Source organism: Danio rerio, chromosome 18 (genome assembly GCF_049306965.1).
Source record: "Danio rerio strain Tuebingen ecotype United States chromosome 18, GRCz12tu, whole genome shotgun sequence".
Lineage (NCBI taxonomy): Eukaryota > Metazoa > Chordata > Actinopteri > Cypriniformes > Danionidae > Danio > Danio rerio.
The window spans coordinates 25392909-25417500 of NC_133193.1; the positions used below are offsets into that span (position 1 = coordinate 25392909).

The 24592-nt window shown below is 35.1% G+C and overlaps 1 protein-coding gene across 6 annotated transcripts in view; it reads right to left on the reverse strand.

Annotated features, from left to right (window-relative positions):
• nr2f2 (nuclear receptor subfamily 2, group F, member 2) overlaps positions 1 to 24592 on the reverse strand; it is a 154872-nt gene that overhangs the window by 100972 nt on the left and 29308 nt on the right. For 5 of the 6 annotated variants that reach the window (XM_073928862.1, XM_073928857.1, XM_073928858.1 and 2 more), the window contains one exon: positions 1266 to 1376. The exons of the other annotated variant lie outside the window; for it this stretch is intronic. The gene's annotated coding sequence lies outside the window, so the exon portion shown is untranslated. The remainder of the gene's footprint in view (positions 1 to 1265; positions 1377 to 24592) is intronic. 6 annotated transcript variants of the gene reach the window in all.

Consider the following 24592-nt stretch of genomic DNA (forward strand, 5'->3'; position numbering starts at 1 on the left):
GCTAATAATTGTGGCTTCAACTGATAATCGTTTTGAATAACCGTGATTAAAATTATGACCAAAATAATCGTGATTATGATTTTTACCAAAATCGAGCAGCCCTACTGGTTTCTATAAATAATTATATTCTTAATACTCTTAATTCTACTTATGATAATTTTGATCTTGAATTATGTTTGAGATATAGGCCTATGCTTGCAATCTGTCATCGAGAACATTATTAGACCATTTAATTCACTGGTAAAATTAACATTATATAGGCTAGAGGAGTTATACTGACACTGTAAACATTTATTTTCATGCACAACTGTGTGTTCGCTATGAAAGAAAAAACATCAAATGCTTGTCGCAGTCATAACTCTAAAATGTGATATGATTATTTACATGATGTGCGCGCTTTCAGTTTCATTTTCACTGCCGTGTGCTGTCCATACTCCGTGCGTAGCTCTCAAACGATCACTCTGTGCCACAAACTGAATATTGTTCACAACTTTATTACCTATTACTCACAGCATATGCAGGTTTTGTTTACTAAAGTGGACGAGCAAGCGTCTATCATTAAGAAGGGTGCGTGCCCGCACAGTCAGCAGTTACATCACGTGTGATTTCCCCGCCGCAAATACATCATTATATAAAGACAAAAATGACATTTTTGGGTGAATTATACCTTATAAATACAGTATGTGACTCTTTTAACATAATTTAGAGGTGTCCATGTCGCTAAGCAACTTGTGTGAAACATTAAAAAACACTCTTGCAGCCGCCTTTGCTTCTCTCCTGAACATGAAAATATGATTGGCAGAATCGTAAAAATGCTGGATTAAGATCGTCTAGGGAGTCGAATCGAGATTGCGATATTTTTTCAATTAATTGTGCAGCTCTAAAGAATACAAAGGATATATTGACTCTCGTCTAGACAGACAATTTCTCACCAGGGCACAGACACAACAGAATGCAAGTTAAGTGTTAAGCATGTAAGAATTTGTCTTTCCTTTTATAAACCATGCTGCTAGCAGTCTGTTACTTCTCACATGTTCCTTCTGATGAGACAGCAAGTCAAGCTATAAAAAGCATGGAGTATAAGAAGCACATGCAGATCAACATGCATGAGACCAATAAAAAGTTAATCACTACAAAATGCACCATGCACAGACCATGCAATGCCTTAGTTCACTTACATTCTGAGTAAAGGTGCTGGGAAAAAATCTGTAAAAAATTTAAAGGATGTTATAAATCCCCCAATATTATTTCAAATCACACAATACCTGATCTTGTGACCATGTCTTAAAGAGATCCAGCTTCTTCTTTTTTCTTCTTTTGAGCTTTAAAACGTCAGCCGATTTGACTCTGAGCTGAACATTTCTCAAGATGCTCATCTGCGGATAGAAAACAGGAGCCATTACAGTCATTATAATTCTTTTGCAAGATAACAAGATGTCGTTTCTACAATGCAGTTTAGTAACATTTGACACATGAATAGTGGGTTTCTGTTACATCTGGTTTGGGGTTTTACAGTACGAGAGGACAAAAAGTTTGGCAGGTGAGTCATTGAACACTGCAGCCAACACAGGGAGATGGATGGGTAGACACAGAGGCTTTTAGACCTTGCTCGGGGCGTAAGTGTGTTTGTGTGGAGAGGATGAACTTGGGTCTTTGCCATTGAATCTAATGCCATACAGCCAGCAAAAATTTCCATCAAAGTTGTTGCTTCCAAATACACTAGAAGAATGTTAGTTATCATTCATCTTGGGAAATGACTAGTAAGGTGTACAGGCCTGTTATTCTGCATACACATGATTGAAATTGATGAAAGTTTTACTAATTTACCTTGTTGCATGCCATTTTTGTTATTAATTCTGAAATTTATAAGCAATGTTTAGGAGCAAATTTGGATGCTTTCCAGACTTACTGGAACATTGTGCCTCGACCAAGTTTTGCACAACATACAAACTGAATTTGCTGTGGTTTTCACTTAACACTTGAGCATTGTTCAAATTTACTAGCTTTTTGTTATGTTCGAGATGAAAACATCCACTGAATTAAACTGCTGTAAAAATTAGGGGTGTCATAATTAATTGTTTCTTCAGTGCACCGCGATGCAGACACGGACGATTCGGTACCAGTTCAGTATAATCATAACTGGTTATTTTGTACTGACGTCATTTATTTCAAATGTGCTATGTCGCGGTAGCTTACTATGGCAAGGGAGGCGAGCGTGAGTATTTACAACGCTCCAACTACTTAAAAACGCACAATTGTGTTTTTGTTTCTGGACTGTCTTTTACTGAAACTTACAACAGAAGCCCCTATTTCACTGCGACTGAGAGAATGAAAGTAAATTATTATATTATTATAAATTTTTATATTATTATATAAAAAGTAGTTATTTCTTTTTCTCTCTCTCTCTCTCTGTCTCTCTCTCACTGTGGCCCATTTGACCTGCTGGCATGACATTTTCTCTCCTCTTGGCTGTTACAGCGATATTTCTGGATAGAGGTCTGCATTTTTTTGCGGCGCGGAAATAAATTTCTGAATAAAGCGTGGGAGCGGTCGGTACCTCTCATGTAATTTGAATGGGAGCGGTCTATCAATATCGCTCCTGGACGAGCAGAGTGATGCTGTGTGTCGCTTGCTTGGCGCTGTGTGTCTATGTGTGTGTGTGTTTATACAGACAGCTGGTTATCCCCCCTCCCATCCCAAATATAAAACTGTGTATGGAAAGCATTGTCAATGCACCGTGATGCACCGAGATATCGAATTGAACCGAAACAATGGCATGATAATCATAACCAAACCAAACCGTGAGACTAGTGTAGGTTCACACCTCTAGTAAAAATAAATTAGATAAAAAAAAAAAAAAACTCAGTCCTGATCAAAACTACTAAATGTTTTTAAAAAGTACAGGATTTTAACTTTTTACTTGCCAAGTTCACAAATGATGTCACTGATATGGTGAAAAAAAAACAAACAAAATGACATATTTTCAATATAACAAGTAAGTGTGGACTGGATTTTTTCAACTTTTAATTAAAGTCTTAGACGTGAATGATTAGTAACAACATTGGCTTTGATGCATTGTTAGATTTTCATTTTTTTCTCAGTAATTTACTATTGGTGGCTGTTTTTGCCCCATTGACTTCGATTATAATATATTTTGATGATGCATATATACGAAGTCTTTGTTTTTGTTTACTCCATGTAGTTTTCAGAGTTGAGATGCTTATTTTGATTCTCTCAGACACACCAAAGTAAGTGCGCAATAGTCACTCTCACACACATACACACACACTTTAATTTGCTGTTTTACTCCATATAAACTCCAGAAACTAAGCTTTTTTATAGTGCCAACTGATGATCAACAGTAAAATGACAAATTTGACCTCTTCCCATCAGGGAAAACCACCAACAATTAAAAAGCATGATTATATGGTGTCATGGTTTTGCAATCAAAAAAAAAATTTATAATGCAAGTAAATGGGGCAAAAATAGCCACCAACAGTAAATTATGGGAAACAGTAAAAATTAATCAAAAACAATGCATCTAAAACAATGTTGTTTTACATGTTAAAGACTCTGATAAAAGGAAAAAAAAACAGCAGTCCACAATTACTTTTTATATTAAAAATACATCATTTTGTGTGCTTTTTCACCAAATCAGTGACATCATTTATGAATCTGGCAATTAAAAAGTTAAAAACCTGTAATTTTCTAAGTAAATTTGTAGTTTTAATCAAGACTGAGGTTGATTAAAAGATTAATGCAAACAACTGAAAAAAAAAATTTATCTGATGCATTTTTACTGTGATTTAATTCAGTGAATGTTTTCATCCCGAACATAACAAAAGGGTAGTGAATTTGCCAGAGTGTATCTTAGAGTTCTTAAAAATCCCACAGCGTTTTCTTAATATATGTGTCAAAATAAGATTTGTGACTCCAAATCACCTCAGTGTGGATGAAAACATCCCCAACAGTACATAATGGTTAAAATAATTATAGGCAAAAACAATGCATTTTTTAAATTTCTTTTCACATTAAAGAGCAGATTATTAACAACGTTTCTAGATTTTTTAGCTGTTTTATAAATGTGTGGGTAAAAATTGGTTTGGAAAAAAGAACAAAATGTACATTTAAGCATTTAGAAGACTTTATTATCCTTATCATCACAGAAATAAAAATCCAGAAGCAATCAAGCAAATAAAGAAGTAACAATAACTATGTGCTGTGACAAGTCTAACACAGTATACAAGTTACTTTTAGTTTATATGCATATTTTTGATGGTCCTTTATACATCAAAAATGTCTGTTGGACATGTTGAGATGCGAGCAGCTGTTGGCAGATGAACACACTAAAAGTAAAGTGGATGTAACTGTCATTAGAAAAGAAGTGATTTTAAAAGCCATCTTTCCGAATAACAGATCTTAGATGGAGAAGACAAGCAGTCCAAGAACTGAGCCCTGAGGCATGCCAGAAGTGTTGTGCATGAAAACTTTGATTTGAAAAACTAAGAGATTGTAGTAAGATGTGTGGTTCCAGAGAACTTGGGCTGGTTTTGGTGCTTTTTTAATTATTTTTGATGTGATAATTTGTTAATTTAATCATTTTACAAGTCTAAGGTTGCTTTCTGGGTTTTAATAAGCTTGCTCTGGCCTTTTTGGGATTTGAACCGTCAGCTGTCAATGTGCTCTTGCAATCAAGATCTGCCTCTGAGCCAACATCAATTATGTACTCCTCTCTCTCTCTTTCTCTCTATGAATATATATATATATATATATATATATATATATATATATATATATATATATATATATATATATATATATATATATATATATTCATTTATATACATTAGGGTTGGGCCGATAGACGATGCCATCGTCCATCACCCATGGCCAATAGACAGCAAAATGCTGAGCCGGCATTGCCGATCGTCCGCCCCGCCCCCGTTGCAAACCCGCTCGAGAAAAATAAACACTCAGGGCCTGTTTACACTAATACGTCTTAGTGTTAAAATGGCATTTTATAACTAAAAGGTTACCAAAAACAGCCACACGCTGTCATGCGCTCCTCTGAGCTCCAGGCAGAGAGCAGTGCACGTCGGACAGTTTATCATGGATGTACCACTGGATCACATCCAAATATAATTGTTAAATATGATATTCAGACATCGCAAGTCTCCCGGAATTTATAGGAGTCTCTATGCATTTGCGGGACTCATAATGCCCGCAAACGAGTGATAATCTCCCGGAAATCGCGCGTCTCCCTCCCGATCCTCAAATAAGTCGTGCACTCTTCTCACCCCTGGATCCCTCCTGGCTATTCAGACACCCGCCTCCCCCCGCTTTTTACATAATGACATAATGCCATCGTCCATCGCGATGTTTTACATTAGACATCGTACAATGCCAAATTGGTTGACATCGCCCAACCCTCATATATATATATATATATATATATATATATATATATATATATATATATATATATATATATATATATATATATATATATATATATATATATATTCAAAACTGGGCCTTTTGATAAGCATATCGAAAACACCTTGTTTTTGCAGTCATACAAACAGTAAAACAAACTGTTTCCATAAGTTGATATCTTAACTGCCATTGGAAAAAATCTGGCATAGTTCAATGGTTTCTCTACGTGTTTGCGTTAAGATATTTTCCAAGAAAGTAAACTTGTCACTTTTCATTGTAATGCGCTGTTCACTGTTTCAAAAGCTAACAAACATTTTAGCATCCCCTGTAAGACATTTCACTTTAAGTCTGCTGCAAAATGTAATATTATATAACCTTTTTTAAAACTTGCCATAGGTCCTTATTGCCATTCTGCTAATGGCTATAGACATCCTGCTATTTACAATAAATTTAGTGTCTCAATCCATATTGCTATTATTTCATATAAACAAGGTTAATCCCCACTGCTAATTGAGCTTAGTAAGAAGTATGACCTTGTTTGAGTAGACCAGTGTGCCTGAAATATTTTCTATAACCACTAAAGATGGTCCTGACCCAAAAACCCCTCCCATTTCCCAATTATAGATTTAACATTGATGAATGCAACTGCGGCAGAACAGAAACTAACATTATATATTGTGAAATAACAAACCTCAAGGACAGTACAGCAAATATTTCCTTTAAACATTTTTTTTTTAAATATGAAACAAACCAGGCCATCCTTGATATTTAAAGCGAGGCAGACAAAGAGATAAAGAGCGAGAGAAGTGTATGAATATTTTGAGGACAGCAAGCACTTCACAGACAATGATTTAGGTTGAGCCTCCGTTTATGTCCCTAATTTCATCTCACTTTGGGGGTCCCCGCTCTTTCTTTAGACCTTAAAAAATGTAAAGCCCTTTCAAACATCACCTTGAAAAGAAGGGATTGTGGCTAATTGAGCACTGTAGCAGCGTAATTGGGCCAAAGGACCTATCCACATGAAGAGGGTGACCCTTCTAACCTAGTCCTGTAAAAGAGACAAAGCTGAGGGGAGGGGTAATGTGAGTTAAGGGATTCTCACACACCCTTGTGGGAGCTTGTTTCACACACACTGCCCAAAGTGGGGCTTAATAACTTAACACGCTGCTATGTTTTTCCTCTTGAGGAGGTTTTTTCCTCAGAACCTCCAACATTCTCCAAGACCCTTCATAAGGACTCTTGAGAGACCAGCTTAGCCCTGTTCCAAAGAATTAAGAGGACATATAGGACATATACGGATTTCAATGGGATATTCTGTGTTGTTTAGGATGTCTAACAACTTTTATATCACTCTCTATAAAGACAGCGTGAGAATAAAAACAAAACAACTGCGCCATAATGTAATGTTCCAAAGCATGCACACACACACACACACACACACACATGCATTCATTAATGATCTACTTAACATTAAAATACTTAAAATATAACAATACATGTATTATATTAATATATGCGAGGGTTGTTTTATCGGTACTAATGTTGTATCGTCATACTATGGCTCCAAAATACTAGCGGTGCCACAGTAGCTTGTAAACGGTAGGATTGTCATTAATGGTCTATCGACAATACATAATGTTGCATAAGGAAAATAATAATGATAATAATAATAATAATATCAATAAAAACAACAACATTTCCTTACATTTATATAGCGCTTTTCTTGACACTCAAAGTGCTTCACACACTGGGGGAATCTCCTTATCCACCATCAGTGTGCAGCATCCATCCGAATGATTAAGCCAATTATAGTATGGTGATGGTTAGGAGGCCATGATGAACAGAGGCCAGCAAATTTGGCCAGAATGCCACAGTGAAACCCCTACTCTTTTTCGAAAAACATACTGGAGTTTTTAGCGACCACAGAGAGTCGGTACCTTGGTTTAACATCTCATCAGAAAGACGGCACTCACAGAGCAGTATAGAGTCCCTGTCACTATGGTGCATGAGTACCCACACAGACTGCAGGTTGAGTACCCCCTGCTGGCCTCACTAGCACCACTTCCGTAAGCAACCTGACTTTCCCATATGGTCTCCCATCAAGGCACTGACTGGGCGCAGGCCTGTTTAGCTTCAGTGGGCGACCATGTGAGAGTTGCAGAGAGCTAGCTGCTGGTCACTATAATGCTCACACGCTTGTGCAACAATAGACCATTTTATGTGAATAGTCTGTGGAGCACTTTAAGATTGCAAAACTGTGTAGAATTCAAGCCTTTTATGGTAGCCTATTGCATGTTTTCTGATGCTTCAGTTCGAAAACACATTTGAATTAGTTCATTTCTGTTCCTGTAAATATGATTTAGTAGCTACAACAACCGCAACAATCTCTACACAAAGTGAAATTTTAAATTGCTTTGGAGTCTTACCTGATAGGGTGAAAAAAATAAAATAAAAGTAAAAACAATAAATGAAAAACTCTAAAGAGCAACAGGAAACATAATTTGCTCTTTTTGTAACAAATTTTGTTTGGTATAATTTGTATCTTTATTTTAATGTATTACTTTGTTGCTCAGTTATCTGCAAAATAAACTAATGCATTTTAGGTGAAGTGATGTGCAAATACCTTTTTTTTATTAATAAGCAAATTATGAATTAAATTCAAGTAAGTCTATCACAACATATAAAATTTGCAATGCAATACCGAAAAAGTTAAGGTAACTCAAACCATTTGAGGAAAGCGATTGCAACAAACCATTTAAGTTCAAATACTAATCCTAATAAGTACTGTGAACTTAATCCATTTGAATAAACGAAGCAATTTGAGCACAGAAAACCAAATAGATGAAGAGAACTCAAACCAACTGAGGACTGCAAAACCCAATAAGTTAAGGCAATTCAAACAGTTTGAGGAAACTGATTGCTACAAAGAATTTGAGTAAAAAAAAAATAAAAAATTATCTACATGAGCACTGTGAACTTGCTCTTTTGAGTTGAAGTAATGAGGTATTTAGAGTTCAAGACTCTTTTCAAATGAGTAGAATTAACTTTGAGTCAATTTTGAGTTAACTACACTCATTTCATTTGATAAAGTTGAATGTTGGGTTTTACAATGTTGTGTTTCTGACAAAATTCTTTCAAATTTCAGTTATGAATTACAGTATCGCAATACTACTTGGTATTATGAAACTTCAGCTGATATAGTATCGTAATGTGAATTAATGGTATTGCGACAATCCTAATATATGCACTATGACATGACATTGATCATAAATGCAGCAAACAAAATGTGAGAACATTTGAATTGGCCTCTAAAAAAACAACAATAATATACATTTCCTGTTATATTATATAGACATGAGCGCAAACGTGCTAACAAACAAATAAATGCATGTCTGTCAGCCACATGATCTCAGTCTTGTGTACACACACTTGAAACCTTGCCTGATGGTCACAGAAGGATCATAAGATTCACTTTCGAGTATCATCTTGACACCTAATTGCTTACATTTAGCCATATAACACACTCTAAACATCACCCAGAACCTAAAAAGGTTGTGTTCCAAAGGGGAGGTGGTCCATTTAGTCTCTGCGTGCTGCCAAAAGTACAAATGTAGAAGTGTTGATCAGCGACCTCACACACATAAAATGTGGCCCGGTGCCACAATGAAATCCCACCATCATAACATACAGACGCATATTCATGCACACATGTCCTCAACAGACACTAATCACCAGGACACTGCGTTCTGCCCTTGACTCCAGCAGCTCCTGCTATGTAGGGCCCCCAAATGCCCACCTCAGCTCAGTGTCCCCTCCTGATGACAGGCTGGCAGCAGCTGGCAAGCACTTCCCTCTCAGAGCCCACGCTGCTCCTGCATCAGGCCTGCACTAATGACAGCAGCTTCAAGTGATTACAAGCAACAGGCCTCATTGTTTCATGTGGCCCCGCTACCTTCTAGCCCACTGCAGGTCCCCGCTCATTAATTCCAGCCGTCAGATGGTCCAGCTCGTTCTCTCAGATGGGACTTTCAAAATCCGCACGTTTTTTAAGGACACACATGGCAGAAGAGACAAGCTTAATGACACTAAATAAAGACGTGTGCAAAAAAAAAAAGAAAAAAAAAAGCTAAAGCTAAAAATTTAAGTTTTTAAAACAACTGGTTTAATAATTAATAACTATGATTTTTTTAGGAATTATGTGACAATATGCTATACACTCACTAGACAATTTATTAGGTACACCTGTTCAGCTGTTTGTCAATGCAAATTTCTAGTGACCAGTAAATATTTCAGGCTAAGTTAATTATTGACTTCTGCTGTCTTCATTTGTTTCAAAAACAGATTTTTTGCTATTTAAAATGGCATCTTTATATTTATTTTCTGCTGGAGATACTGTTGTCAAAAAAAAAAAAAAAAAAAACGTAAATAAAAAAATTGTGCACATACCTTAGGAACAGTATTACAGAAAATGTTGCTGGTTTTAAAACCTTGCCTCTTCTACCTTGAAAACGATTATTGTCCCATGCCTAGGTCCAACCAGGCCGCTACTAGTAAGATGTACCTAATGAAGGTGACCAGTGAGTGTACATAGTTGTAATAAACCGTAATGGAATTACTAAATAATTGCTTAAAGTGAAACCTCTAAATTAAGTTAACCTTAAAATAAATTAAACAGTTATATACTTTACATTGTTATAATAATTTGAATTATTGCAATTTTGACTGTGTTTTTGAACAAATAAATGGACTTAGGGGTTCATGAGGGACTTTATTCATAAAGAAACTAAATATTTTAAACGTTGACAAAAATTTTGTGTGCATGTGTGTTACTGTTTTAGATGTTGCTCCTAATATATTAGATCCTTAAAGATTTTACACGGTATTATACATATTCATTCATTCATTTTCTTTTCGACTTAGTCCCTTTATTTATCAGGGGTCGCCACAGCGGAATGAACCACCAACTTATCCAGCCCATGTTTTACACAGTGGATGCCCTTCTAGCTTCAACTCAACACTGGAAAACACCCATATACTCTTTCACACTCATAATCTCAATTTATCTTATTTTATTCACCTATAGCGCATGTCTTTGGACTGAGGGGGGAACTAGATATCCCGGAGAAAACCCACGCATAAAAAATACATTTAATTTGATAATGTATAGTATTATTTTTTTATCAAAAAAAACTTTTGTGGTGCTTTTTATTTTCTTTCAAAAATAACAACAACAACAAAGTTATTTCAAATTATTTAAAATTAATTAATCAATATTTTAATATATTTAACTCTAAATAAATAATAACAAATATCGCAAAATATATTATTTACACAGTATAATGATTAAAAACATATTAATATAAATACTTACAGTACCACCTCTCTGCATTTAAAACACTTTGACCTAGCTTAAAAGGGCAGAACATATGGACAGAGTGTATTTTAAACCTGCCATCACTTATTCAAAGGGTCAAATGATGAATAAGTCATAGATCTAAAGAAAAACAAAGTGATTTGGGTCAGAGTGTGCCTTTTTTTTTAAGGTGGGGTCAACTTTCAGTAGCCCGGGGTATCATGTTAAGAGGGAAGGACACAGGCTGTCGGGCAGAAAACTACATAAGGAAAGGGTCTCACATATGCATTCACTCACACTGTCAGTGACACCGATCACATGTGGAGGCTGAAGTCATGATCCAGTCCAGCACAAACTGTGTTGTTTGAACAGGTCTGATTCAGCACAATATGTCTATCATCATAATGCCATTATGGGTAACAACAACAACAAACACATACACTAATGATGATAATGTAATTATAGAAAGACAGACAGAAAGAGAAAATTGCTCTTTTTAACAACAATATAATTAAAGTTATGTTAACCAATAAAAAATGAAATATTAAGAGTACAATTGAGTACCAAACCAGCATATTGGAATATTTTATAAATGATCACAACTATACTGTAAGTAATTAAGTTAGAAGTTCAATAGTTTAAAATAGTTTAGCAGAAAATGTGTGTGTAAATAGTATCATCTTTGTCATTATCACCGTTACTGTTAATATTACTAATATTATCGTTGTGGGTACTTGCATGTTGCTGCTGCTAATGTATTCCATTCCTAAACTATTTAGGAAAACACTGTGCACTGTATAATAATTATAATCATATTAATTAGACTGTTTCATAATATAACCATGAATAATAATATTTATACTAACATAAATGTATTTTTACACATAATTTAGTCATAAAATATTATCAAGTAATACAACTTTGCAGTGCAGAAGAGATTTCTTTCAAAAACACCAACAACAATATATTACAAATTACTTTAGAAAAAAAAAATGATGTTAAACTTCACCCAAAAATGAAATTTACCTCATTATTTACTCTCCCGCGTGCAGTTTTAAACCACCCATCTACTTTAAAAAACAAAATAAATAAATAAAATGAAATAAATGGAAATCCGTGGGTCCCAGCAACCAGCATTTTTCAAAACCTCTTCTTTTGTGTTCAACAGAAGAAACTTAAAGATTTGGAAACAAGTGAAGGGTGAGTAAATGATGACAATTTTCATTTTTGGGTGAACTATCCCTATAACCAACAATAAGAATCCATTCGCTTACTCACTTTCTCACTCACTTCCTTTGTGTTATTCCCTGAGGAATGATCCACCAATTACTCTGGCAATTGTTCTACATAGCGGATGCTCTTCCAGCAGCAACCCACTAATGAGAGTACAACCTTCAGTGCTGGGAAACACCCACACATTCTCCCTTTCACACACTATAGCCAATTTAGTTTATGCAATTTGCCGCAAGTCTTTTTACTGTGGGGGAAACCAGATACATGGAGAAAACCAACTTAGACACGAGAAGAACATGCAAACTCCACAATGAACTCAAACCAGTGACCTTGTTGTGAGGCAACTATGTTAACAACTTAAAGAAACCATTAATCAATAAATAAGTTAAAAATAAATATATTCTCAATAAAATAAAGTTTATACTTTATTTTGATGGTCTGTTTGTTAAATTGAAGATAAATTACAACTGTGATTAGATTATAAGTAGACTGTTAGGTTGGTGTTAGGGTTGGGGTTAGGGCTAGTGTAAGTTGACATGTTTCTTATAGTCAGTGAAATGTTTGTTAAAGGAGCAGTACTAGCAGATATTAAATAGACTATTCATATTGAGTCTAAGTCTACTAATTTGATATTGTTTTGATGATGAACTTTGTCCGCTCTAAAACAGCAGTAACATATTTTTGAAAGGGCATTGAATCATTTTTGCTGTTATTGTATTGGTTCACAGACAAATAGTGTACAGTTTATTTTCTTTTGCTTCTTACTGAAATAAGACTAAACTCACTGTCTCATTGAATAGACCTAAAAACATTAATTTAATGCTTCAAAACAAATATCATGACACCAAGGCCAAGATCAAAGCTTATTGGATCATTTTCCTGCCTGCAAGACTAATATGGGATAGTATGTCTACAGAATTCTCAGTCTGAGACACAATTTCAAATGCTGTTTACTTGTAATGAACACTTATAGTATATACACTCATTGGACACTTTATTAGGTACACCTGTCTAACTGCTTGTTAACGCAAATCAGCCAATCACATGGAGGCAACTTAATGCATTTAGACATGTAGACATGGTCAAGACCCAGTTCAAACAGAGCATCAGAATGGGGAAGAAAGGTGATTTAAGTGACTTTGAATGTGGCATGGTTGTTAGTGCCAGACGGACTGGTCAGAGTATTTCAGAAATTGCTGATCTACTGGAATTTTCACGCACAACCATCTCTAGGGTTTACAGAGAATTGTCCAAAAAAGAGAAAACATCCAGTGAGTGGCAATTCTGTTGACGCAAATGCCTTGTTGATGCCAGAGGTCAGAGGAGAATAGTCAGACTGATTCGAGCTAATAGAAAGGCAAAAGTAACTCAAATAACCACTCGTTACAACCGAGGTATGCAGAAGAGCATCTCTGAACGCACAACATGTCAAACCTTAAGGCGTATGGGCTACAGCAGCAAATGATCACACCGGGTGCCACTCCTGTCAACTAAGGACGGGAAACTGAGGCTACAATTTGTACAGGCTCACCAAAATTGGACAATAGAAGATTGGAAAATCATTTGTCTGATTAGTCATATTTTTTTGCTGCAACATTCAGATGGTTGAGTCAGAATTTAGGGTCAACAACATGAAAGCATGAATCCATTCTGCCTTGTATCAACGATTCACGCTAGTGGTGTAATGGTGTGGGGGATATTTTCTTGGCACAATCTGGTGCCCATTGGTACCAATTGAGCATCGTGTCAAACCTAACTGAGTTTTGTTGCTGACCATGTACGTCCCTTTATGACCAGAGTGTATGGTGGTATGGGAGATTCGCATCATTGATGTGCAGCCAACAAATCTGCAGCAACTGCAACTATGGAACAAAATCTCTGATGAATATTTCCAGTACCTTATTGAATCCATGCCACAAAGGATTAGGGCAGTTCTGAAGGCAAAAGGGTGTCCAACCCGGTACCTATAAGGTGTATCTAATTAAGTGGCCAATGAGTGTAGAGTACAATACAATTCACAGAATATAATAACTGTCTAAAGCTGCCTTAAAGCAAGACAGAACAAGCAAGAGTGCATACTCATATTTAGAAAGACTTAGAAAGATGTTAACAATATACATTATAACAATATAATGTATATAAATGAGAGTTTCTGTGGAATATTTAGAAAGATTTTAGAAAGATGTTAACAATATACATTATAACAATATAATGTATATAAATGAGAGTTTCTGTGGAATTTTAATGAGTCCGCTGAGTGAATAAATCAATGATTTACCTTCTTTGGTTTCTCACTTACTGAAGCAAAATTCTGAACAAATCTTTAAAATGATTATAAAGTCAATCCTTTTTTGCTACAACAATCAAAACCTACAGAAACCGTGGATTTTGGGTTTTATTATTATTATTAGTATTAGTATTATTATTATTGACAACAATAATCAGGCTATGATGCTATGATTTATGCAGGGAGTGTCTAATTCTTCTCCTTGAGGCCCACAATTATATAAAAAGGTTGCTTCTAACACTAAATCAACACAACCTAGCTAATAAAGAATTTAGTCAAAATGAAAAAAAATTTAAACTGATGGATTTAAACAAAGCATTTACATGAAGTATATTATTAAATCGACTGGGACTTAAATTGACTAGGAAGATGCTAAAGTTAAAATAGCATTTACTCCACTTTCCTGTAATCCTGCATAGCCCCAGCACTCTTGGTCTGTTATAACTCTAACAGCACATGCTCAACCAATCCGATTCAAGGACCATAACTAACTGCGCTATAAAGTGCAACAACATGCCTTCCAACAGAAGAAAGCATTCCTGGGCAATAATGGTTTAAATGTATGATTTTTTTCGGTACTTCAATAATAGTAAGCATTTCAATTATCAATACACACGACGAGTCTAAATAAATGCTTACATGTATTTTTGCATCTCCAAAATATTCAAAACACGATGTCCTGGTGTGATGTTATGACTGTGCGAGTGTGAAAGCGTGTACATGTGTACTTGTGTGTGACAAGCTTCACCCCAGATTGGGCTGTTGGCCTTGTAACGGCCAGTGGTTAAACCACAGTAGCAGAAAGGTTAATACATATAGCACATGTTGCCTTCCACAACAGGTGGTACGGAGCACTCAACGGCTCTCAGCATTCCTGCCTCTCTATGCTGGTGGCCCCTGGTATTCCAGGATTTACGCGGCCTCCCCTCCCTTCCCACTGCACAGGCCTGACTGACAAGCTAATCGTTGGGCTGGGATCCCCTCAGCTATTGATTCCACTGCAACACAACACCTCCCAGTCAATGAAACTGCAATATAATGGTTGAGCTGCGAAGAAAAGGGGAGGATTAGCGCGTCGAGCAACTGGAAGAAATTTGCTGCTGCCGCCTCAACTGCATAGGCCTCACTTCTACTTGCAGCTGCTAGTAGGTAGAGACAGGGCGGCACAAATAAAGTGAGGGGGAGAGATAGAAATGGCGAAAAAAAAAAAAAAAGTGTCTCAGGGGGTAGTGGCTAAGAAAGGCAAGTTATTAAAAGCCACAAAGCGGAGCCCATGCTGGGTGCGGAGAAATAGCTGTGGCGCAAAAGAAAGCGCATTTGAAAGGATGGGGGTGTGCTTTCTAAATTGTTCTAATCCTTTGAGTGTTTTATTTTGCTGGGTTTTGTAGTTTAGCAACGTCAGACTGACAGGGGAGATTGGCGGCACCCTGTTCAGGACGTCCGCATTGTGACCACACAGTACATCACTGGTTTTAACAAGCAGGCTTATTTGGAGAAGAAAATCTGGTTATTCTAAACAAGTACTCATATGAATAAATATTAGATTCTGAATTAGACAAAAACTGAAGAGCTTTAGTGCACACAGTTCGAGTTTGGCTTTTCAGTCTCTTTACTGTGCTGCGTGAGCTGAGCAATGGCTATCGATTCAAGTTGGAGAAAAAAAAGTAACAGCAATTAGTGGCTTTATTGTTCCAGTTCCAGTGTTTCAGTCAACGATCCAATTTCTCTTTTGTTTGCACACTTAATTAAAACAAATCTGTTACATATCTCTCAGGGATCAGTGCCTGTTTCTAGCGCCTTAGTTAGTCAATGCAGTAGTGACGTTTTTTCAGGCATCAGTGCTATGGGGAGTCATTCAAAACCAGCTGAATATTGACATAATCAACCCATCACGAAAATGCACTCTATTTCCCGAGGGACAGGTGAATTATGTTCACATCTGAAACTGTTCATCTTAGGAATTTCTTGCTTTAAAAATGACATTTCAGGGCAGATAACACAAGACGATACTTTGAAAAGGAGACTGTTAAGTTATAGAGTTTTAAAAAGTGACAAACACATGACCCATTGGCCTCCATGTTTCCTCTGTAATACTTAGGATATTGGTCAATGCTGAGGTTTTAAGCTTCTCTCCCTCTGGGCAGCTTTTATATGCTATAATGTGTGTGCACTTGTGTTACTCGACTACATGACCCATTAACAAAATGTATGGTTGATCAGTTCGGCTGAAATTTGCAAAAACCCTGATTGTTGGTGCTCGTGTTCTGCGCAGTAACTTCAAATGATGTGCTCTCCACCGCACCTTTTAGCAATTTTGTTTTTATGCCTGCTCTGTTAAACACAATGGCTGTATAGTCAGTAACACTTCATCTACCCAGAGGGCTACATAAAATCTCAAAGTCATTCAATGGAAGGATCCAATACCACTGTTTTACCTACTGCACTTGGTTTTATTTTAAGTGAAGGATTTAGCTTTATTGAGTGACTGTGGAACATCCCATAAAAGGAAAACAAATAAATAAATAAAATGTGGAAGTGAAAGAGAATAACCCTTCAGACTGAATTTAAAGAACAAGTAGGGCTGAGTGCCAAAATTGGTATCGATATTTATTAACCGAATTTCGTTGGCAATTTCGATGAAAAAAAGATTTGGAATGAATTTTCGATATGAAGGCACCTTGGAAGCAATGCCAATAAGCTTAGGGTGTAAGTTTGTCATTTCCAATGAAGGCGCTCGACTTGCATGACGTGCACATTGAAGCAATGTGCACATGTTGTGCAAGCGTCGCACAATTGCAAATGGTGTAGAAAACCACGTACTCGCGATTGTCACTTCAGGTCATAATAACAAAACATGCGGAAATGAGTTCCTTATAGCAGCAGTGAGGAAATTTTAAATAAAAAAGGATGCAAGGATGTCACCAGAATGGCTTTTTGGTTTCTTTTCTTTTCCACTAGCTCCCCATCTGAAAGAGTTTTTTAGTATAGGGGGTAATACTGTCTTTCAACTCCACAATTTGTAATGTTGCAGTATTTATTTGAATAATGATGGTTAATTCTTTTACTTAATGCTCAGATTTGATTATTATAATTTGCTTACAGAGTTTGAGGTTTGCTGCATTATGATCAGTATTTATGCTTTACCATTGCACATTCTTTGTAACATTGTATTAAAGTTTAAGAGTCTCTTTAACACTTATGTTTATTTTATTATGAAGAGATGAGAAATTTTGTTTAAATGTATATGTTTTTGACTTTTAAAACTATGTGCCTTAGCAATGTTGGTAAATTAAAATAAAGTGGTTAAATGAATACATAAATCCTAATATTCCTTAATGTATTGTTAAATACTCACTAATATTTTATAATTATTGATATTGAATGATATGAAACATAATATCGTGATAAGAATGAGTTTTATACTATGCCAAGCAATCAACACCAGATACATCAACAACTTTTTAACAGATGCGGCGCTTTCCCAGAAGTCTAGAAAATGATAAAGGTGCAGTCACTCACCCCCCACTTGTTCCAAACTTGTTTGAGTTTCTTTCTTCTATTGAACACAAAAGAAGATTCTTCTACAAAAGTTGAAAATGTGTAGCTATTGACTTCCATAGTAGTTTACCCCCTACTTTTATGGTAATGGTAACAAGTTTTCAACATTCTTCTTCTTCAAAAAATAAAAATAATAATTATTATAATTATATTCATGTGCGCGTGTGTGCGCGCGAGTGTGTGTGTTCAAGTGAGTAACCCTTAATTTTTGGGGCAAAAAGAAAAATATATATTTACAACTAACTAAAGAGGGGGTGTGAACTTTGAGGTAAATTGAACTACTTAGGGGAAAAGTACATATGTTAGGTAGCTTTTGAATGGGAGAATGTAGTTTTTAAAAATACATGTGAAGTATAAAAAATTTGTTGTGCTTACACCCCACAGATCTTTGTGCTGCCTTCTTGAGCATCAGTGAATGCTTTTCTCCTTTGTAAGTTTGTGTACAAGTCCCTCAATTGTCCTCAGTTTGAAAAGAAGAAGAAGAATGTCAAACTCTTACAGTCACTGCTAGAGTGGGTTCAAATATGCAGAAGATGCTACAAAAGCAATGAATGGGCAGGAACTGAACGATTTTTCAGAAGAACTGTATGCAGTTTATCAGCTCAAGACAAACACGGAACTTACAAGCACTGTGTTGTGGCACAAAAAGCTAATGACACACAGTATTAGTAATTAAAGTTTTGAATAGGGGTAATTTTAAAATTGGTCAATAATCTAATGTCCCAATGAACCGGAAGCTGCGATCATTATTTTGTTTAGTATTATGACGCAGTTCCTAGAGAAACAGAATATTAAATGAGCAAACAGTGGGCATGGCTTGTTTTTTATTCTACCACAGGCTAAATAGATGTAGTAAAGTAGGCATTTTATTCAGAAAGATGGCGAAAGAGGTTTTAGAAGAGTTATTACAAACTTACAAACATCGCATGCTCACCATTTCTGTTTGTTGTCAAAACTGACAGTTAGAGGGGCGTGGTTAAATAAGTTAGCCATGCCCATCACCTCAAAATCAGGTTATCTGATATGACAGTTAAAGGGGCGTGGTTAAATAAGTTAGCCACGCCCATTACCTCAAAATCACGTTATCTGATATAACAGAGGGGCGTGGTTAAATAAGTTAGCCACGCCCGTTACCTCAAAATCACGTAATCTGATACAGTTTATTCAGAGCTTTTTTTCTTTCCATAACGATAAAATTCCAGTTAACGGTTAATGTGATTTTTTTTCATTTGATACAGTTCATTTTACAGCATCGATGTTGTAATGTAATTAAAATATAATCCGTTAAATAGACTTTGGCATTAATTTAGTTGCTCAAGTGTAAAACAAGATAAAAAGGCACGCACCCTCCAGGATTAGCAGGTTAGCACAGAAGCTCCATTGAATATATTGGGGTAAAACAAATGTTCAAATTTTAAAGACATGGCAGACAAAAATGTATTTAATGCATTGCTTCTTGTACATTCACTTTATATCGGATATCACTCAGCCAGTGGAGATCGCCAATTTTTAAAGAAAACAGACCTTAAACACACTTAAACAGCCCTTTGGTAACTGCATGCACATACCCTATTTAACTTAAAACAAACAGGAAGTGCATTCTCAGATTTTAAATAAAGATTAAAAGGGGCAAACAATTTTTTTTCTTAATGACATGTACAGACAAATTGTTCACCACAAAACTAACAAAATCATATGATTAGTTTTGATTTCTTGGGGACTTTAATATTTTGTCTTAAGGAGCACTAAATAATTGGCATTTTTGTGCAAAGCGTATGCAAATTTATGACCACAACTGTGCATACAAAACTCAAAACAATAATCTCATATTAAGCTTTATTTTACATCTACAGAATCGTGAGAGAATCGTGATCTTTATTTTAAGCAAAAAAAAAAAAAAAAAAAAACACAATTCTCATTTTAGCCAGAATCATGCAACTCTAGTTCTGGGTAATCTATTTAAATTATTGAAATATCACAAATGTGCATTTCACAGTAAACATACAGCAAACGTTTGCAAAAAAGACTGAATTTATTTGTGTGCGTGCCATTAGCAGACCCTCTGAAAGACTTTTTAGCATGTCAGACAACGCAGTTAGATGTCATTGTGTATCTCAGAAACCAAGCTGTTTTGTTTTTAAATCTAAAAACTGTAATGATTTTAGTATGGATGCTGAAATATGAGCAAGCAAGTAAACCATGTTACAAAAAGCAATAAGACAACAAAGAAGTTACTCGACCCGGAATGTTCTTGGTGTTTTAAGGCTTATATCACTAGAGAAAAAAATGCGGTAATAGTGTTTGTAGTATGCAGTGATGCTTTCTTCTCTATAAATAATATGAAACATGTTGGTTATTACATTGTTTTGAAATACAATTATCATATATCGATTATTGCATTATATAGCATGATGTTGCATTGTTCCTCAACATTGCACAGCTATATATTTATAAGTGAGATTGAGCAAAATGCAAAGACCAAAATGTCTGACACAAGTTCTGAGAAAGAGCATGCTCATATCCGATTCCTGTATGACATTCATAGGCCAAGAGCTTGTTAAACAGTGAAATCGGATCCAAAGTTTACTGACTGGTCAGCCTTGTTTGGCTCATTACTATACACAAGAATCTAGTGAGAATTTCATCCTCAGTAGTGTCACACTGATCTCTCCTGGCATCTGTAGCCAGTCTCAGCAATGCCATGTTTTCATCATTACTTTTTGCTGTATATTTCACAGAAAGCCACACAAGTTGATTAATTGATTATTTCCAAGAAAGTCTAAATTGCCAGCAGAGGTCAACATAAGGAATAGTAGTGTTTGTCTGCACGAAAACCCACACAAACCCACACACACACAGTCTCTAATAACAAAGTCTTTTCTATTGGTGACATTTGCAACTTGATACCCCTTTACAGGGCAAAAAAAGTAATTGGCACGAGAAGGCCTCGGCATAAAAATAGAGGGCTAATGTCACGGCAAATGTCAAAGGTTTGACCTCCCGTACCCTCCACACTGCCGGCCAATCCTGATGACTTCTGACCACCCCTAGAGCCATAACTGTGGCTTTAGGCATGCCAGGCCCTGATTGGTCATCATGCCATTCTTCTGAGTGACATGTAAAGGCATCATGGAGGAGGAGTAATGACCTTTACTCAAAAGTCACATCTCACCAACAATGTCACGCTGTCACGAAGCTGTCCGTCTTCATGCGGACATGTTTATAGAAAGAGAGGAGTTAATTGAAATTTTCTTCCATTTGATGTTTCATTTTGAAAGCTGACAGCCTTACTAAAGCTACAGAATGTAGGGTCTAAAAGTAGGGGAAATTCTGGGAGAAAATAATAACAAATAAGAAAATTAATAATCTATTTTGAGTTTTCATTTGATTTCAAAACAGCTTTGATTTATTGCTTTAGAATGTTGAATAAGACCAAAATTTAGAAATGATTGCAGTTCTTTCTTCAACCAAACCACTCTAAGTAAACTATATTAAAAACAATCTGATGTATAAAGTGTTTGGGTAGTGCATTACAATTTACGCGAGAAAAGTAAAGTGCACACAAACAAGTAAAGTAACGAATTACCTTTCAAAGTTAAGTAACAATATTTGAGTAACTTTTAAAAAATAAATGTATTGCAAGTTATGTTTTAGTTAATTAAAATATTAACAAATAAGAAAATTAAGTAAACTATTTTGAGTATTCATTCGATTTAAAAACGGTTTTGCTTCAGAACATTAAATAAGATGTCTTTAGACCAAAAAATGGAAATAATTGCAGTTGTTTCTTCAGCCAAACCATTCTAAGTAAACTGTGTTGAAAACAATCTGATGTATACAGTAGAAGTGTCAGGGTAACACATTTCCTTTCAAAATGAAGTAATAATATTTTAGTTATATTTTAAAAGTGTAATGCGAGTTACTTTGTAAATAAATTAAATAAAAACAAATAAGAAAATTAAGTAAACTATTTTGAGTATTCATTAGATTTCAAAACAGCTTTGATTTACTGCTCTAGAATGTTGAATAAGAAGTCTTTAGATAAAAAAATGGAAATAACTGCAGTTATTGTTGTTTTTATGTTGTATTATGTTGAAAACAATCTGATGTATACAGTAACAGTGTTGGGGTAATGTATTATAAGTAACGCGAGTTAAAATATTATTTTTCAAAGTAACAAGAAAAGTATTACCTTTCAAAATTAAGTAAATAAAGTAAAAACAAGTCTCACTGTAAAATATTATTTTCAGCACTCATTAGACATCAAAAATCTTAGCTTTTCTTGCTTCAGAACACCAAAATCAATAATAATAGTTTGAGATACTTTTAAAAAAAATTTAATGTGAGTTACTTTTTAGTTAATTAAAATAATAACAAATAAGAAAATTAAGAAAACTATTTTAAATATTCATTAGTTTTCAAAACAGCTTTTCTTCAGAGCGTTGAGTAAGACAAAATGGTAATAATTACAGTTGTTTTTTAAACCAAACCACTCTTAAGTAAACTTTGGTGAAAACAATCTGATGTATACAGAAACAGTGTTAGGGTAACGCATTACAAGTAACGTGCATTACAATATTACTTTTCTAAGTAACAAGTAAAATATTGCCTTTCAAAATCAAATAAATAAAATAAAAACAAATCTCACTGTATTTTCAGCACTTATTAGACATCAAAAATCTTAAGCTTTTTTGCTTCAGAACACCAAAATCCAACAAACCACCAAAATCTAGATTTACTTAACTAAATAAAAGTAAACTACTTTCAAACATTGCAATTTTCAATATTTATTAAAACATCAAAAAAGTAAAAACTCAATCAAAACATCCACTGGAGTACATAAGAAAACACATCTATGTACCACATAGAGTTAAGTAAATATTACTGAGTGATGTCATGTTTGATGACACAACCTTGACTCTACACATCCTCATGTATAGGACCCTTTTAAATGGGGTTGGACCTCTGTGCTGTGCAGACATGACCTGGAAAGACGCATTTCTTCCAGGTCAGTGTGTGGCTATTGCCTCTTGACTTGCGTAGTTAACATAGTGCTCTTTCACCCTTCTAACTGCAACAATATTAAGCATGGTTTTTAAAAAAAGCACAATAAATATAATGCACTAATTATTATGTGCATAATAACTGTATATGAAATGGAAAACAATTAGGTCAACAATTATCTGATAAGTCCAAGACTCCACAAACATATTTTTTTAGTCTATAAAACATTTATTCTTTTTACATCAGGCAAAAAAGAAAAAGAAGAATTAAAAAAAAAGACCCGGTCATGATCAGAGGACTGGTTAAAATGTTCAAACCATCTTTCAGAAGCTTCAAAGATTCTCCCACAGAACGTACGGGTCAGTCAATAAAGCATGTTCAAAGAAAAAAATCCTCCTTTTTCCAGCCTTTCACTCAAAAAACAGGCACTTCAGCGATAAAGCTGAAGGCAGTTATTACATGGTGACTTTTAATACAGAAGCGATTTGCGGTCGCCAAAGCCCAGGCCTGCCCCAGGCGAGCCTCGCGCACCGCCGTTCTAATGGGACCAGTTTGTTGACTGTCAAGATAATGGAGAAATCAGTAGCAGACGGGCCGAGGACCGTAAATAGCAGAGGTAATTAGAGAGCCTGTCACAAATCCAGGAAGGTTTGATGTTCTTGGTGGTGTTGGAGAGGGAAAAAAAGGTAACAGGTACTGAAAGTGATGACACACAATAAACGTTTATGGAGCCAGTCTTCTGGATGTATTACAGGACTGTTGACAACTGCTGACATGTGTGAGTACTTAGATTTTATAGAGTCTTCTTAATTTCTTAAAGGCTTCATATTAAAAACTATTATTAAAGAACACTTTTAATTTTTGATTTTGTGTGATAAGCGCTCATTATTTCCTTTTTATCACGCGTTTTATAGATGATTACACTAGCTGTAACGGCAGAGGAGCTAAGAAAAAATGCTATGTAATATTTTCTTTGAGAAACTGTGCTGCACTTAAGGCTCTTCAAGCAAAGAATGAAACAGTCAGGTGTCAAAGAGTAAAGTCATAAAAACTTGCTTCTACTACAAATTGAAGAGTAGATATAATCCATTTTTCTACTACTATCAACAAATAAATAAAAATATGAAATATAGAAAGTGTGCACTGCATTAGACAAACTCAGAAGTGTTCTTTTATGTTATTTTGATGCTTTGTTTAATATTCATTTGTAATGATGAAAGTAGAATGATTAAACTAGATCGGCACTGTTTTCCATGTTAAATAATGTAAAGCTAATTGCTATGAAGCAATCTGATAAATACAGTAATATATAAATGTAATATTAGGATAGATTGTATGTGCTATTAGGGATGCAACAATTATAGATTTTGGTTGTATGATAAGTTCAATTAAATTCAATTCATGTATATTTAAATAACACTTTTACAATGTAGTTTCTGCCAAAGCTGCTTAACAAGTTTTAATAAAGTTGTCAAGTAAACAGTTATCACTAATATTATACATTTATTAATTTCAATACCCTATACTAGTTTAGAAAATCATGTGAAAAGTCCTTATGATTTGTTTACATTTAAGAAAATGAATGAATGAATAATTAATTCATTTCTCTTTGGACTTAAAAATAAATGAAAACATTTAAACATAAGTTAAAGCTTTTAAACATTCATTCATTCATTTTCTTGTCGGCTTAGTCCCTTTATTAATCCAGGGTCGCCACAGCG